Genomic DNA, 17556 nt, shown 5'->3' on the forward strand with positions numbered 1-17556 from the left:
AATAGCAATCGATTGAATTCACAGAGTTACGGGGAAATTTGGAAGCTCACTGGCATGAAAAAGCCAGTAAGAAACGTTTTGGGCATTGAACGCCCAAAAGAAGCACCCACTGGGCGTTCAACGCCAGTAAGGGTAGCCATCTGGGCGTTAAACGCCAGAAAGGAGATCTTCTGGGCGTTGAACGCCAGAAAGAAGCACCTTCTGGGCGTTTAACGCCAGATTGATAGCGTCCTAGGCGTTCAGAAAAACGCCCAGTGACAAAGGACTTCCTGGCGTTCAACTCCAGAAAGAAGCAACAGCTGGGCGTTGAACGCCCAGGAGAAGCAACAATTGGGAGATAAACGCCCAAAACATGCAGCAGTTGGGCGTTTAACGCCAGGATGGTGGGGAGGAGGTAAAATTCGTTTTTCTTCAAAAAATTTCTAATTTTTATGTTTTAATTCATGATTTCTTGCATAAACATGTTTCCAAATATCATCCTTCAATTCCAAAAATTTTAATCCTAATTTCTAAAATCCCTAATTTCTGAAATCCCTTTTTCAAAGATTTTACATGCATTTTCATCCATAAAGACAGATGATTTCCAATCCAATCCAAATCTTTTTTTTAAGTTTTTCAAAATTTAATTATCTTTTAAAATCTTTTTCAAATTAAAAAATTCAGATTTATTTCATATCTTTTTAAATTATATCATTTTCTTATCATATTTACCTTTTATAAATCATATATCTTACCTTATATCTTTTTCTTATTTTCGAATACCCACCCCCTCCCTTTATATTCACTTTCGGTGCCCCTCTCATCATCCACCATTCCACACTTGCTCTCCTCCTATCCCTCTTCTCTCTCTTCTTTTGCTTGAGGACAACCAAACCTCTAAGTTTGGTGTGCTTATCCGTGATCACAAAAACATACTCACTTTAATCATGGCCCCTAAAGGAAAACAACCCAACCCAAGAGGCAAGAAAGAGAATATTCCAAAGCCACTTTGGAATCAAGGGAAGTTCTTAACTAAAGAACATTTAGACCATTACTACAAAATAATGAGTCTAAGATCAGTGATCCCGGAAGTCAAGTTCGATCTGAAAGAAGATGAATATCCAGAGATCCAAGAACAAATTCGAAATAGGAACTGGGAAATCCTAGCTAATCCTGAAACGAAAGTGGGAAGGAACATGGTTCAGGAGTTCTATGCTAATCTATGGCAGACAGACAGGCAAAGAATAATTGGAGCTGCCCTCTATGACCATCGGACCTTAGTCAGAGGAAAGATTGTTCATACCCATCCTGACAAAATCAGGGAGATCTTTAAGCTTCCTCAACTGAAAGATGACCCAGACTCCTTTAATAGGAGAATGATTAGGGTAAATAAAGGCTTGGACAAGATTCTTGAGGATATATGCATCCCTGAAGCCAAGTGGACCACCAGCACGACTGGCATCCCAAATCAACTCAAAAGAGATGATCTCAAACCAGCAGCCAGAGGCTGGCTGGATTTCATTGGGCGTTCTATATTGCCCACCAGCAACCGTTCTGAAGTTACTATTAAAAGAGCAGTAATGATTCACTGCATCATGTTGGCAAAAGAAGTAGAAGTCCATCATCTGATCTCGTGTGAACTATACAAAATAGCAAACAGGAATTCCAAAGATGCCAGATTGGCCTATCCAAGCTTAATTTCTATGCTCTGCAGAGATGCCGAAGTGAAGATGGGAATAACAGAGTATATCTCAGTTGAGAGGCCAATCACTAGAATATCAATGGACAGACAACAGCTGCAGGATGATCCAATCAAGAGGAGAGCACAGGAAGTCCTCCCAGAACTTCCTCAATTCGAATATTGGGAACATCTTGAGGCATCTATTTCCAAATTGCAAGAAGCTATGAACCAAATCAAGGAAGAACAGAACAATCAAAGTAGCATGCTTTGCAAACTGCTTAAGGAACAAGAAGAGCAAGGGCGTGATTTAAGGGAGCTGAAGCGCCAGAAATTAATCCTTGAAGGACCAAGCACCCCACAGATCAGAGGAACATCTACTTCTCAAAACACAGGTTGTTGAGTTCTAATTTTAGCTTTAACTCTGTGATAGTGTTATTATAGAAATTTACCTTAGGAGATATATATAGTAGTAGTAGTAGTAATTAGTATATCTATTATGGTTTTATTCCCAATTAAGTTATAATTTATTTTTCTCATCATCATCAGACATCAATAAAATAGTAGATAATTAGAATAAAGAAGTAATTTATTTTTTCGAGTTCTTAATAATAAAAATTATAATTAACTATATGTGGTGGCAATACTTTTTGTTCTCTGAATGAATGCTTGAACAGTGCATAATTTTTATCTTGAATTTTATGAATATTGGCTCCTGAAAGAATGAGGAACACGAAAAATATTATTGATGATCTGAAAAATGATGAATTTGATTCTTGAAGCAAGAAAAAGCAGTGAAAAAAAAAATTACAAGGAATCATTAGATCAAGAAAAGGAATAAGAGCCAACAGCCCTTAAAACCAGAAGACAAGGGTGAAAAGGATCCAAGGCATTGAGCATCAGTGGATAGGAGGGCCCAAGGAAATAGTTCCAGGCCTAAGCGGCTAAATCAAGCTGTCCCTAACCATATGCTTGTGGCATGCAGGTCCAAGTGAATAACTTGAGACTAAGTGGTTAAAGTCGTGATCCAAAGCAAAAAGAGTGTGCTTAAGAGCTCTGGACACCTCTAACTGGGGACTTTAGCAAAGCTGAGTCACAATCTAAAGAAAGGTTCACCCAGTCATGTGTCTGTGGCATTTATGTATCCGGTAGTAATACTGGAAAATAAAGTGCTTAGGGCCACGGCCAAGACTCATAAAGTAACTGTGTTCAAGAATCAACATACTACACTAGGAGAATCAATAATACTATCTGAATTCTGAGTTCCTATGGATGCCAATCATTCTGAATTTCAAAGGATAAAGGGAGATGCCAAAACTGTTCAGAAACAAAAAGCTACAAGCCCCGCTCATCTAATAAGAATCTGAGCTCCAATCAAAAACTCTGAAATATTATTACTTCTTAATTTCTTTTCATCCTATTTTATTTATCTAGTTGCTTGAGGACAAGCAACAGTTTAAGTTTGGTGTTGTGATGAGCGGATATTTTATACGCTTTTTGGGGGTAATTTCATGTAGATTTTAGCATGTTTTAATTAGTTTTTAGTAGAATATTATTAGTTTTTAGGCAAAAATCATATTTCTGGACTTTACTATGAGTTTGTGTATTTTTCTGTGATTTCAGGTATTTTCTGGCTGAAATTGAGGGAGCTGAGCAAAAATCTGAGTTAGGCTGAAAAAGGACTGCTGATGCTGCTGGATTCTGACCTCCATTCACTTGAAATGGATTTTCTGGAGCTACAAGAGTCCAATTGGCACGCTCCCAATGGTGTTGGAAAGTAGACATCTAGGGCTTTCCAGAAATATATAATAGTTCATACTTTTCATGAAGATAGACGACGTAAACTGGCGTTCAACGCCAGTATCATGCTGCTGTCTGGCGTCCAGCGCCAGAAACAGGTTACAAGCTAGAGTTCAACGCCAGAAACAGGTTACAACCTGGCGTTGAACGCCCAAAACAGCCCCAGGCATGTGAGAAGCTTAAGTCTCAGCCCCAGCACACACCAAGTGGGCCCCAGAAGTGGATTTCTGCACTATGTATCATAGTTTACTCATTTTCTGTAAACCTAGTGATGATAAGTCATCCTAACCTAGTTTCACTAGTCTTTTTCTTTTGTTTTCACTTGAATTATGCACTTTCTTGAGGCTTAAGCAAGCTACTTGAGGTAGATTTTCATGCTTCCTTTGATTGAATCAACCATAGATAAATTCATGCAATTTCATGAAGTTTGATGCCATAATTGGTGCATATTAGGATAGAATGATCATCTCATGATTTCAAGCATAGCTTTGATGTGTTTGGTTGATTTATGATAGGTGAAGAAAGCTTGGAAAAGAGTTGAAGTAAGAAGGAAATGCTAGAAGCTAAGAGAGAACAATGAAACAAGTGAAATTGAGCCAGGAATAAATGAAGTTGGACTTGAAGTTAGCCCCCAAACGTTGGCACAAACTTTTGGACGAAAAGTTAGCCCCAACGTTAGCCCCCTAACTTGGAGGCTAACGTTGGAGATTTAAAATTCCTCCCAGGGTGCACCAAGTTTGCGCCAACGTTAGCCCCCTAACTTGGAGGCTAACGTTGGCATGACAAATTCTCCCCAGGGTGTGCCAACGTTTGCGCCAACGTTAGCCCCCTAACTTGGAGGCTAACGTTGGCATGAAGATTTGCTCCCAGGGCTGCCAACGTTTGCGCCAACGTTAGCCCCCTAACTTGGAGGCTAACGTTGGCGCCAATCCAACACAAAGCAAGGCCAACGTTAGGGGCAAAGTTAGCCCCCTAACGTTGGCACCAACGTGAAGTGCAGCAGATTGGGTTTGCTGCTAGAAAAAGTTGGCCTCAAAGTTAGCCCCCTAACTTTGAGGCTAACTTTAAATCCAACTTTGCAAAAACTCAAATCCGGTTCAATTGATTCACTTGGGTCTCTCTCCAAACTTCAAGAGCAATCAACCAAGGCCTCTTTCAACCCAATTCCACCAAGAGAAAAGGCCCAACTCAAGGCTTGAAGATCAATTGAAGAAAGTGTATAAATAGGCTAAGATTCAAGTTAGTCGGGGAGCTTCCATTTTGAGAGTTTTTAGAGAGTTTACTTTTCTGTTTTTGGGAGCTTGAGTGATCTTTATTTTCTGAGTTTAATTGCTTTCAATTTCAATTACTCTTGTCTTGGATCTTGGGTTAGAGAATTGAAGGAATTCTGTTTCAATCTCACCTTAGATCTCTCTGTTGATTTTCACTGCAATTTAACTTCCAATTCGGTTCATTGCTTCTTCATCTAATTTCTTTGCAATTTACAATTCCATTGCTATTGTTCTTGTTGGATCTAGGAAGGCATTGAGATCTAGACTTGGTTTTCTAGTCTCTGGGTCCTGAGATCCAATTTTCCCATTTCCAATTTTCTGCTCATGCTTTACTTGTTCATTTACCTTTCTGTTTTGAATCTGATTCAATCCCAATTCCCATTTACTCTTCTGTTTGATGCAATTTAATTTCTCTTTGTTTAATTCCTGCAATTCCAAGTCCCAATCCCCTTTACATTTCAAGCCATTTACAATTCTTGCAATTTAAGATTTTGCAATTTACATTTCTTGCAATCTAAGTTTCTGCCATTTAATTTCTTGTTCTTTAAGATTCAGCACTTTAATTCTTGTCCTCTTTACTTTCAATGCAATTTAAATTCTGCAACTCAATCAACCAAATCTTGATTCGCTTGACTAAATCAACCACTAAACTAAAATTGCTCAATCCTTCAATCCCTGTGGGATCGACCTCACTCCCGTGAGTTTTTATTACTTGATGCGACCCGGTGCACTTGCCGGTTAGATTGGTGTTGTTTTGGGAGAGATTCTTGTCTCAACCAAAATAATTCCCATCACCTAGGTTACTAGTTTACTATTTAAACAACTTTTAGAGATTTACTTTGTATCTCATGACATTTTCAGATCTGAATTTTATACACTTTGACGGCATGAGTCTCTAAACTGCATTGTTGGGGGTGAGGAGCTCTGCAGCGTCTCAATGAATTAATGCAATTGTTTCTATTTATCCATTCAAACATGTGTGTGTTCCAATCTAAGATGTTTATTCGCGCTTAATTGTGAAGGAGGTGATGATCCATGACACTCATCACCTTCCTCAATCCATGAACATGTGTCTGACAAACACCTCCGTTCTACATCAGATTGAATGATCATCTCTTAGCTTCCTTAATCAGAATCTTCGTGGTATAAGCTAGAACTGATGGCGGCCACTCTTGAGGATCCGGAAAGTCTAAACCTTGTCTGTGGTATTTCGAGTAGGATTCAAGGATTGAATGGCTGTGACGAGCTTCAAACTCGCGATTGCTGGGCGTGATGACAAACGCAAAAGGATCAATGGATCCTATTCCAACATGATCGAGAACCAACAGCTGATTAGCTGTGCTCTGACAGAGCATCTGGACCGTTTTCACTGAGAGGATGGGAGGTACCCACTGACAATGGTGACACCCTACATACAGCTTGCCATAGAAGGAACTTTGCACTTTTCCTTGGATGGAATATTACATTACAGAAATTCAGAAGACAAAGCATCTCCAAAACTCCAACATATTCTCCATTACTGCATTACAAGTAATTAATTCACGCTCTTTTATTTTTCTAATAATTCCAACTGATAATTTTAATTGATATCCTGACTAAGAATAATAAAATAAACATAGCTTGCTTCAAACCAATAATCTCCGTGGGATCGACCCTTACTCACGTAAGGTATTACTTGGACGACCCAGTGCACTTGCTGGTTAGTTGTGCGAATTGTCAAAGAGTGAGATTGCATTTCGTGCACCAACCCCTCTAGTTGAGCACTACTCCAACCTTTATATCTCATGTTTGAAGCATCAACCATAATGAGCCTGGATTTGCAACGCCAACCACAAAATATTTTTCTTTTACGCTTCATCCCACAAAGCTCCCTAAGTTGACCATCCGTTCCAAGTAAGCCATACTCAAGTGGGACAATAAAGCTAATAGAAATGAGTTTTACTTACTCAAGTGAAGGAGTAGATGGCAACCTAGGCAAAGATGATTCTAAGGTTTTTGACAAAGCGTATTCCACTCCCATCCTTCTATTTCTAAGGACCTCCACCTCCTCACAAGATCTCTTAATCTCAATCCTTTGTTCAACAATTTTATCTAACTCTTTTTCCTTACTCAATTCATAAATGGGAGGGTGAGAGAAATTTACCTCAACATTACTTTCTATCTGGTGCACGAAATTGTGATCATCAATGGCGCCATCAACATGGTACGCACAATTGCAATCTCAACTCTTTATCACAACTTCGCACAACTAACCAGCAAGTGCACTGGGTCGTCCAAGTAATAAACCTTACGCAAGTAAGGGTCGATCCCACGGAGATTGTTGGTATGAAGCAAGCTATGGTCACCTTGTAAATCTCAGTCAGGCAGATTCAAATGGTTATGGATGATTTATGAATAAAACATAAAACAAGGATAGAGATACTTATGTAATTCATTGGTGAGAATTTCAGATAAGCGTATGGAGATGCTTTGTCCCTTCCGTCTCTCTGCTTTCCTACTATCTTCATCCAATCCTTCTTACTCCTTTCCATGGCAAGCTGTATGTTGGGCATCACCGTTGTCAGTGGCTACAGTCCCGTCCTCTCAGTGAAAATGATCCAAATGCTCTGTCACAGCACAGCTAATCATCTGTCGGTTCTCAATCAGGTTGGAATAGAATCCATTAATTTTTTTGCGTCTGTTACTAATGCCCAACCTTCAGGAGTTTGAAGCTCGTCACAGTCATTCAATCCTTGAATCCTACTCAGAATACCACATACAAGGCTTAGACCTTCCGGATTCTCTTGAATGCCGCCATCAATTCTAGCTTATACCACGAAGATTCTGATTAAGGAATCTAAGAGATATCCACTCAATCTAAGGTAGAACGGAGGTGGTTGTCAGGCACACGTTCATAGGTGAGAATGATGATGAGTGTCATGGATCATCACATTCATCAAGTTGAGGAACAAGTAATATCTTAGAACAAGAATAAGCTGAATTGAATAGAAGAACAATAGTAATTGCATTAATACTCGAGGTACAGCAGAGCTCCACACCTTAATCTATGGTGTGTAGAAACTCCACCGTTCAAAATACATAAGAACAAGGTCTAGGCATGGCCGAATGGACAGTGGTTGACGAAATTGTGATCACCTTAAAGTTGGTCTCTTTGTACTTGTATGAAATTTAAATATTGGCTCTATCAAAAATACACCAAAGAGATCATGGTATGATGAATTGGGATCTTAATAATCCCGGGTAATGGCACGTGTGATCACAACTCCGTTCAACTAACCAGCAAGTGCACTGGGTCGTCCAAGTAATAAACCTTACGTGAGTAAGGGTCGATCCCACAGAGATTGTTGGTTTGAAGCAAGCTATGGTCACCTTGTAAATCTCAGTTAGGCAGATTAAATTGGTTTATGGGTTTTCGAATAATTAATAATAAATAGAAAGTAAAAAGGGATAGAAATACTTATGTAAATCAATAGTGGGAATTTCAGATAGGCGTGTGGAGATGCTAGATTCCTTTCGAATCTCTACTTTCTTATTGCTTTCATCCAATCCTTCTTACTCCTTTCCATGGCAAGCTGTATGTAGGGCATCACCATCATCAACGGCTACTTTTAATCCTCTCGGGAAAATGGTCCTATGCGCTGTCACTGCACGGCTAATCGTCTGGAGGCATCACCCTTGTTGATAGCTACATCCCATCCTCTCAGGAAAAATGGTCCAAATGCTCTGTCACAGCATGGCTAATCATCTGTCGGTTCTCAATCAGGTTGGAATAGAATCCATTGATTCTTTTGCGTTTGTCATCATGCCCAGCCTTCAGGAGTTTGAAGCTTGTAACAGTCATTCAATACCGGAATCCTACTCGGAATACCAAAGACAAGGTTAGACTTTCCGGATCCCCATGAATGTCGCCATCTATCTAGCTTATACCACAAAGATTCCGTTGGGGAATCTAAGAGATATGCGCCCGGACTAAGGTAGAACGGAAGTGGTTGTCAGTCACGCGCGTTCATAGGTGAGAATGATGATGAGTGTCACGGATCATCACATTCATCAAAGTGTTGTGCAACGTATATCTTGGAATAAGAATAAAAGAGAATTGAATAGAAAGTAATAGTAATTGTATTGAAACTTGAGGTACAGCAGAGCTCCACACCCTTAATCTATGGTGTGCGAAAACTCCACCGTTGAAAATACATAAGTGAAAGGTTCAGGCATGGCCGAATGGCCAGCCCCCTAAAACGTGCTCAATGGCCTCCTAAGATGAAGAATAAAACAAAACTGAGACCAAAGATGAAACGTGGTCAAAAGACTTCTAATACAATAGTTAAATGTGCTATATATACTAGACTAGCTACTAGGGTTTACATGAGTAAGTAATTGATGCATAAATCCACTTTCAGGGCCCACTTGGTGTATGCTTGGGCTGAGCTTGATCTATCCACGAGCTGAGGCTTTTCTTGGAATTGAACTCCAAGTTATAACGTGTTTTGGGCGTTCAACTCCGGATCATGACGTGTTTCTGGCGTTTAACTCCAGACAGCAGCATGTACTTGGCGTTCAACGCCAAGTTACATCATCAATTTCCGAATAAAGTATGAACTATTATATATTTCTGGAAAGCTCTGGAAGTCTACTTTTTAACGCCGTTGAGAGCGCGCCATTTGGAGTTCTGTAGCTCTAGAAAATCCATTTTGAGTGCAGGGAGGTCAGATTCCAACAGCATCAGCAGTCCTTTTGTCAGCCTTTTTCAGAGTTTTGCTCAAGTCCCTCAATTTCAGCCAGAAATTACCTGAAATCACAGAAAAATACACAAACTCATAGTAAAGTCCAGAAATGTAAATTTAACATAAAAACTAATGAAAATATCCCTAAAAGTAGCTTGAACTTACTAAAAACTACCTAAAAACAATGCCAAAAAGCGTATAAATTATCCGCTCATCACAACACCAAACTTAAATTTGTTCTTGTCCCCACGCAACTGAAAATCAATTAGGATAAAAAGAAGAGAATATACTATAAATTCCAGAATATCAATGAATATTAATTATAATTAGATGAGCGGGACTCGTAGTTTTTTGCTTCTGAACAGTTTTGGCATCTCACTTTTTCCTTTGAAGTTCAGAATGATTGACTTCTCTAGGAACTTAGAATTTTGGATAGTGTTATTGACTTTCCTAGTTAAGCATGCTGATTCTTGAACACAGCTACTTATGAGTCTTGGCTGTGGCCCTAAGCACTTTGTTTTCCAGTATTACCACCGGATACATAAATGCCACAGACACATGACTGGGTGAACCTTTTCAGATTGTGACTCAGCTTTTCTAGAGTCCCCAGTTAGTGGTGTCCAGAGCTCTTAAGCATAATCTTTTTGTTTGGATCACGACTTTAACCACTCAGTCTCAAGCTTTTCACTTGGACCTTCATGACACAAGCACATGGTTAGGGACAGCTTGATTTAGCCGCTTAGGCCTGGATTTTACTTCCTTGGGCCCTCCTATCCATTGATTCTCAAAGCCTTGGATCCTTTTCACCCTTGCCTTTTGGTTTTAAGGGCTATTGGCTTTTTCTACTTGCTTTTTCTTTTTCTTTCTAAATATTTTTTTCGCCAAAATTTTTTTTTTCACAAGCTTTTACTTTTTCACTGCTTTTTCTTGCTTCAATAATCAATTTCATGATTTTTCAGATCATCAATAACATTTCTCTTTGTTCATCATTCTTTCAAGAGCCAACAATTTTAACATTCATAAACAACAAGATCAAAATTATGCACTGTTCAAGCATTCATTCAGAAAACAAAAAGTATTGTCACCACATCAATATAATTAAATTAAATTCAAGGATAAATTAGAAATTCATGTACTTTTTGTTCTTTTGAATTAAAACATATTTCATTTAAGAGAGGTGAAGGATTAATGGAATTATTCATAACTTTAAGACATAGTTACTAAACACTAATGATCATGAAGTAGAGACACAAAACATAGATGAACATATAACATAACTAAAAACGAAAAACAGAAAAATAAGAATAAGGAATGAGTCCACCTTAGTGGCGTCTTCTTCTTGAAGGACCAACAATGTCCTTAAGCTCTTCTATGTCCCTTCCTTGCTTTTGTTGCTCCTCCCTCATTGCTCTTTGATTTTCTCTTATTTCTTGGAGAATGATGGAGTGCTCATGATGTTCCACCCTTAATTGTTCAACATTGTGGCTCAAATCTTCTAAGGAAGTGTTGAGTTGTTCCCAATAGTTGTTGGGAGGAAAGTGCATCTCTTGAGGTATCTCAGGGATTTCTTGATGATGAGCTTCCTCATGCATCTCTTGAGAACCGTGGAGGGTCTCTCTTGCTTGCTCCATCCTCTTCTTGGTGATGGGCTTATCCTCTTCAATGGAGATGTCTCCTTCTATGATAACTCCAGCTGAGTAACATAGATGGCAAATAAGGTGAGGAAAAGCTAGCCTTGCCATGGTGGAGGGCTTTTCAGCAATTTTGTAGAATTCATTGGAGATGACTTCATGAACTTCTACTTCCTCTCCAATCATGATGCTATGAATCATTGATGAGCGGATAATTTATACGCTTTTTGGCATTGTTTTTAGTATGTTTTTAGTATAATCTAGTTAGTTTTTAGTATATTTTTATTAGTTTTTAGCTAAAATTCACTTTTCTGGACTTTACTATGAGTTTGTGTGTTTTTCTGTGATTTCAGGTATTTTCTGGCTGAAATTGAGGGATCTGAGCAAAAATCTAATTCAGAGGCTAAAAGGACTGCAGATGCTGTTGGATTCTGACCTCCCTGCACTCGAAGTGGATTTTCTGGAGCTACAGAAGTCCATACTTTGCCCGAGATTTGTTGGCCCAAACCGGCGTTGCAAATCAGCCTCAGAATTTCCAGCGTTTAACGCTGGAACTGGCATAAAAATTGGAGTTAAACGCCCAAACTGGCATGAAAGCTGGCGTTTAACTCCAGAAAAGGTCTCTACACATGAAAGCTCCAATGCTCAGCCCAAGCACACACTAAGTGGACCCAGAAGTGGATTTTTACGTCATTTACTCATTTCTGTATACCCTAGGTTACTAGTTCACTATTAATAGGATCTTTTGACATTGTATCTGTACCTCATGACACTTTACACGTTTCCTTGTGTACTTCTTATAGCATGAGTCTCTAAACCCCATGGTTGGGGGTGAGGAGCTCTGCTGTGTCTTGATGGATTAATGCAATTACTACTGTTTCTTATTCAATCATGCTTGCTTCCGTTCTAAGATATCACTTGTTCTTAACCCGGATGAATATGATGACCCGTGACACTCATCATATTCTCAACTATGAACGCGTGCCTGACAACCACCTCCGTTCTACTTTAGATTGAGTAGATATCTCTTGGATTCTTTAATCAGAATCTTCGTGGTATAAGCTAGAATTGATGGCGGCATTCAAGAGAATCCGGAAGGTCTAAACCTTGTCTGTGGTATTCTGAGTAGGATTCAATGATTGAATGACTGTGACGAGCTTCAAACTCCTGAGGGCGGGGCGTTAGTGACAGACGCAAAAGAATTATTGGATTCTATTCCGGCCTGATTGAGAACCGACAGATGGATAGCCGTGCCGTGACAGGGTGCGTTGAACATTTCCACTGAGAGGATGGGAGGTAGCCATTGACAACGGTGAAACCCTACATACAGCTTGCCATGTAAGGGGCCTTGCGTGTTTGATGAAGAAGACAGTAGGAAAGCAGAGATTCAGAAGATGGAGCATCTCCAAAACCTCAGCCTGTTCCCCATTACTGCAAAACAAGTACTTATTTCATGTTCTTTTACTTTTCACAATCAACCCTGATAATCTTTGATATCCTGATTAAGATTTACAAGATATCCATAGCTTGCTTCAAACCGACAATCTCCGTGGGATCGACCCTTACTCACGTAAGGTATTACTTGGACGACCCAGTGCACTTGCTGGTTAGTTGTGCCGGATTGCAAAAGTGTGATTGCAATTTTGTGCACCAATCATGATGGCCCGATCCACAGTAACTTTAGATCGGTTGCTAGTGGGAATGATGGAGTGTTGAATGAACTCCAACCATCCTCTAGCCACAGGCTTGAGGTCCAGTCTTCTTAGTTGGACTGGCTTGCCTTTGGAGTCTCTCTTGCATTGAGCTCCTTCCACACATATGTCTGTAAGGACTTGGTCCAACCTTTGATTAAAGTTGACCCTTCTAGTGTAGGGGCGTTCATCTCCTTGCATCATGGCCAAGTGGAATGCCAACCTCACATTCTCCGGACTAAAATCTAAGTATTTCTCCCAAACCATTGTGAGATAATTCTTTGGACTCGGGTTCATACTTTGATCATGGTTCCTAGTGATCCATGCATTGGCATAGAACTCTTGAACCATTAGGATTCTGACTTGTTGCATGGGGTTGGTTAGGACTTCCCAACCTCTTCTTCGGATTTCATGTCGGATCTCCGGATACTCATTTTTCTTGAGCTTGAAAGGGACCTCAGGGATCACCTTCTTCTTTGCCACAACATCATAGAAGTGGTCTTGATGGCTCTTGGAGATGAATCTTTCCATCTCCCATGACTCGGAGGTGGAAGCTTTTGTCTTCCCTTTTCCTTTTCTAGAGGATTCTCCGGTCTTAGGTGCCATTGATGGTAATGGAAAACAAAAAGCTTATGCTTTTACCACACCAAACTTAAAATATTGCTCGCCCTCGAGCAAGAGAAGAAAGAAGAGAAGAAGAAGAAGAAGAAGAAAATGGAGGAGAGTGAGGGGAGATGGATTCGGCCAAGGTATAGTAGAGGGGGTAGTGTTGTGTGAAAATGAAGTAGAATGGAAGGGTATATATAGGGAGAGGGGAGAGGGTAGGTTCGGCCATTTAGGGTGGGATTAGGTGGGAAAATGTTTTGAATTTTGAAGGTAGGTGGGGTTTATGGGGAAGAGTGGATGGATGTGAGTGGTGAATAGGTGATTGGGAAGAGAGATTGAGGTGATTAGTGAAGGGTTTTTGGGAAGTGTGATATGGGGAAGAGTAAAACTAGGATTAGGAGGTAAAGTGGGAATATGTTAGGTGGGGATCCTGTGGGGTCCACAGATCTTGAGGTGATCCTGTGGGGTCCACAGATCCTGAGGTGTCAAGGAATTCCATCCCTGCACCAAATAGGCATGTAAAATGCCTATGCACACCATTCTGGCGTTTAAACGCCGAGTAGTGCACGTTCTAGGCGTTCAACGCCCATGTAAAACATGTTTCTGGCGTTGAACGCCAGTTTCATGCTTGTTACTGGCGTTCAGCGCCAGCTTTTCCTCTAGGCACATTCCTGGCATTCAGCGCCAGAATGTTGCTTGTTTCTGGCATTCAGCACCAGATTCATGCTCTGTTCTGGCGTTGAACGCCAGCCAGATACTCCTTACTGGCGTTGAACGCCAGCCTATGCTTCCTCCAGGGTGTGATTTTTCTTCTGCTGTTTTTGATTCGGTTTTTAATTTTTATATTTTTTTCGTGACTCCTCATGATCATGTACCTAATAAAACACAAAATAACAATAGAATAAAATAAAATAAAAATTAGATAAATAAAATTGGGTTGCCTCCCAACAAGCGCTTCTTTAATGTCAATAGCTTGACAGTGGGCTCTTATGGAGCCACAAGGTGATCAGGTCAATGTTGTATAGTCCCAACACCAAACTTAGAGTTTGGATATGGGGTCTTAACACCAAACTTAGAGTTTGGTTGTGGCCTCCCAACACCAAACTTAGAGTTTGACTGTGGGGGCTCTTCTTGACTCTGAACTGAGAGAAGCTCTTCATGCTTACTCTCTTTTGTCACAGAGGGATGGCCATGTGCCTTAAACACAAGGTAGTCCCCATTCAATTGAAGGACTAGTTCACCTCTGTTGACATCTATCACAGCTCCTGCTGTGGCTAGGAAAGGTCTTCCAAGGATGATGCATTCATCCTCTTCCTTCCTAGTGTCTAAGATTATGAAATCAGCAGGGATGTAAAGGCCTTCAACCTTTACTAACACATCCTCTACTATTCCATAAGCTTGTCTCAATGACTTGTCTGCCAATTGTAATGAGAACAAGGCAGGTTGTACCTCAATGCTCCCCAGCTTCTCCATTACAGAGAGTAGCATAAGATTTATCCCTGACCCCAGATCACATAGAGCTTTTTCAAAGGTCATGGTGCCTATGGTACAAGGTATTAAGAACTTGCCAGGATCTTGTCTCTTTTGAGGTAAAATTTGCTGAATCCAGGTATCCAGTTCACTAATGAGTAAGGGAGGTTCACTTTCCCAAGTATCATTACCAAATAACTTGGCATTCAGCTTCATGATAGCTCCTAAATATTGAGCAACTTGCTCTCCAGTCACATCTTCATCCTCTTCAGAGGAAGAATAGTCTTTAGAGCTCATGAATGGCAGAAGGAGATTTAATGGAATCTCTATGGTCTCTATATGAACTTCAGATTCCCTTGGATCCTTAATAGGAAACTCCTTCTTGCTTGAGGGACGTCCCAGGAGGTCTTCCTCACTAGGATTTTCGTCCTCCTCCTCCCTTGTGCATTCAGCCATGTTGAATATATCAATGGCCTTGCACTCTTCTTTTGGATTCTCTTCTGTATTTCTTGGGAGAATACTGGGAGGAGTTTTAATGATTTTCTTACTCAGCTGGCCCACTTGTGCCTCCAGATTTCTGATGGAGGATCTTGTTTCACTCATGAAACTAAAAGTGGCCTTTGACAGATCAGAGACTAGATTGGCTAAATTCGAGGTGTTTTGTTCAGAATTCTCTGTCTGTTGCTGAGAAGATGATGGAAAAGGCTTGCTATTGCTCAGCCTATTGCGTCCACCATTGTTAAAGCCTTGTTGAGGCTTTTGTTGATCCTTCCATGAGAAATTTGGATGATTTCTCCCTGATGAATTATAGGTGTTTCCATAAGGTTCACCCATGTAATTAACCTCTGCCATGGCAGGGTTCTCAGGATCATAAGCTTCTTCAGAAGCTGCCTCTTTAGTACTGTTGGATGCATGTTGCCATCCATTCAGATTTTGAGAGATCATGTTGACCTGTTGAGTCAACACTTTGTTCTGAGCCAATATGGCATTCAGAGCATCAATTTCAAGAACTCCTTTCTTCTGAGGTATCCCATTATTCACGGAATTCCTCTCAGAAGTGTACATGAATTAGTTATTTGCAACCATGTCAATGAGTTCTTGAGCTTCTGTAGGTGTTTTCTTTAGGTGAATAGATCCACCTGCAGAATGGTCCAATGATATTTTCGAAAATTCAGATAGGCCATAATATAATATATCTAATATGATCCATTCTGAAAACAAGTAAGATGGACATCTTTTGGTCAGCTGCTTGTATCTTTCCCAAGCTTCATAGAGGGATTCACCATCTTTTTGTTTGAAGGTTTGAACATCCACTCTCAGCTTGCTCAGCTTTTGAGGAGGAAAGAATTTATCCAAGAAGGCTGTGACCAGCTTATCCCAGGAGTCCAGGCTATCCTTAGGTTGTGAATCTAACCATATTCTAGCTTTGTCTCTTACAGCAAAAGGGAAAAGCATGAGTCTGTAGACTTCAGGATCAACTCCATTTGTCTTTACAGTCTCACAGATCTGCAAGAACTCAGTTAAAAACTGATAAGGATCTTCAGATGGAAGTCCATAAAACTTGCAGTTTTATTGCATTAAGGCAACTAGTTGAGGCTTAAGCTCAAAATTATTGGCTCCAATGGCAGGAATGGAGATGCTTCTTCCATCAAATTCGGACGTTGGCTTTGTGAAGTCACCAAGCATTCTCCTTGCATTATTATTATTTTTGGCTGCCATCTCCTTCTCTTGTTTTAATGTTTCTGAAAGGTTACCTTTAGATTGTTGTAACTTAGCTTCTCTTAATTTTCTCTTCAGAGTCCTTTCAGGTTCTGGATCAATTTCAACAAGAGTGCCTTTTTCCTTATTCCTACTCATATGAAAGAGAAGAAAACAAGAAAAGAAGAGGAATCCTCTATGTCACAGTATAGAGATTCCTTTATGTTAGTAGAAGAAGAAAGGGGAGAAGAATGTAGAAGAAGGGATTCGGATATTTAGATGGAGAGAGATGAAGAGAAGTGTTAGTAATTAAATAATTAAATAGAATAAGAAAAGTGGGGGAGAATTTTGAAAATAATTTTAAAAAGGGGTTTGTAATTTTCGAAAATTAAAGATAAGATAAGATTAAAATTAAAATTTAGAACAAAAAGAATTTTTGAAAAAGAGGTGATATATTTTCGAAAATTAGAGAGGGAAAAGTAGTTAGGTGGTTTTGAAAAACATAAGAAACAAACAAAAAGTCAAATAGTTAGTTGAAAAAGATATTAAAATCAAATTTTAAAAAGATAAGAAGATAAGAAGTTAGATAAGATATTTTAAAATCAAATTTTGAAAAAGATAAAATTTTGAAAAAGATAAGATAAAAAAATAAGATAAGATATGTTTGAAAAAGATTTAATTTTTAAATTGAAATTAATTACTAACAAGAAACTACAAGATAAGATTCTAGAACTTAAAGATTGAACCTTTCTTAACAAGAAAGTAACAAACTTTAAATTTTTGAATCAATCACATTAATTGTTAGCTAATTTTTGAAAATTTGATATAAAGATAAGAAAAAGATTTTGAAAATATTTTGAAAAAGATTTTTGAAATTTTCGAAAAAGAGGAAAAATTGGAAAAGATATGATTTTTGAAAAAGATTTTGAAAAGATAAGATTTTTAAATTTTTGAAAATTTGACTTTGCTTTTAAAGAAACAACTAATTTTAAAAATTTTTGACCAAGT

At 39.2% G+C, this 17556-nt stretch overlaps 1 non-coding gene across 1 annotated transcript; it reads left to right on the top strand.

Annotated features, from left to right (window-relative positions):
- Window positions 1-16069: 16069 nt before the first annotated feature.
- Window positions 16070-16173, top strand: LOC130952873 (small nucleolar RNA R71). The gene has a single exon (XR_009075049.1). It is a non-coding gene; the product is annotated as a small nucleolar RNA R71 (small nucleolar RNA).
- The last annotated feature ends 1383 nt before the right edge of the window (window positions 16174-17556 follow it).

This window comes from Arachis stenosperma, chromosome 9, assembly GCF_014773155.1.
Source record: "Arachis stenosperma cultivar V10309 chromosome 9, arast.V10309.gnm1.PFL2, whole genome shotgun sequence".
Taxonomy (NCBI): Eukaryota; Viridiplantae; Streptophyta; class Magnoliopsida; order Fabales; family Fabaceae; genus Arachis; species Arachis stenosperma.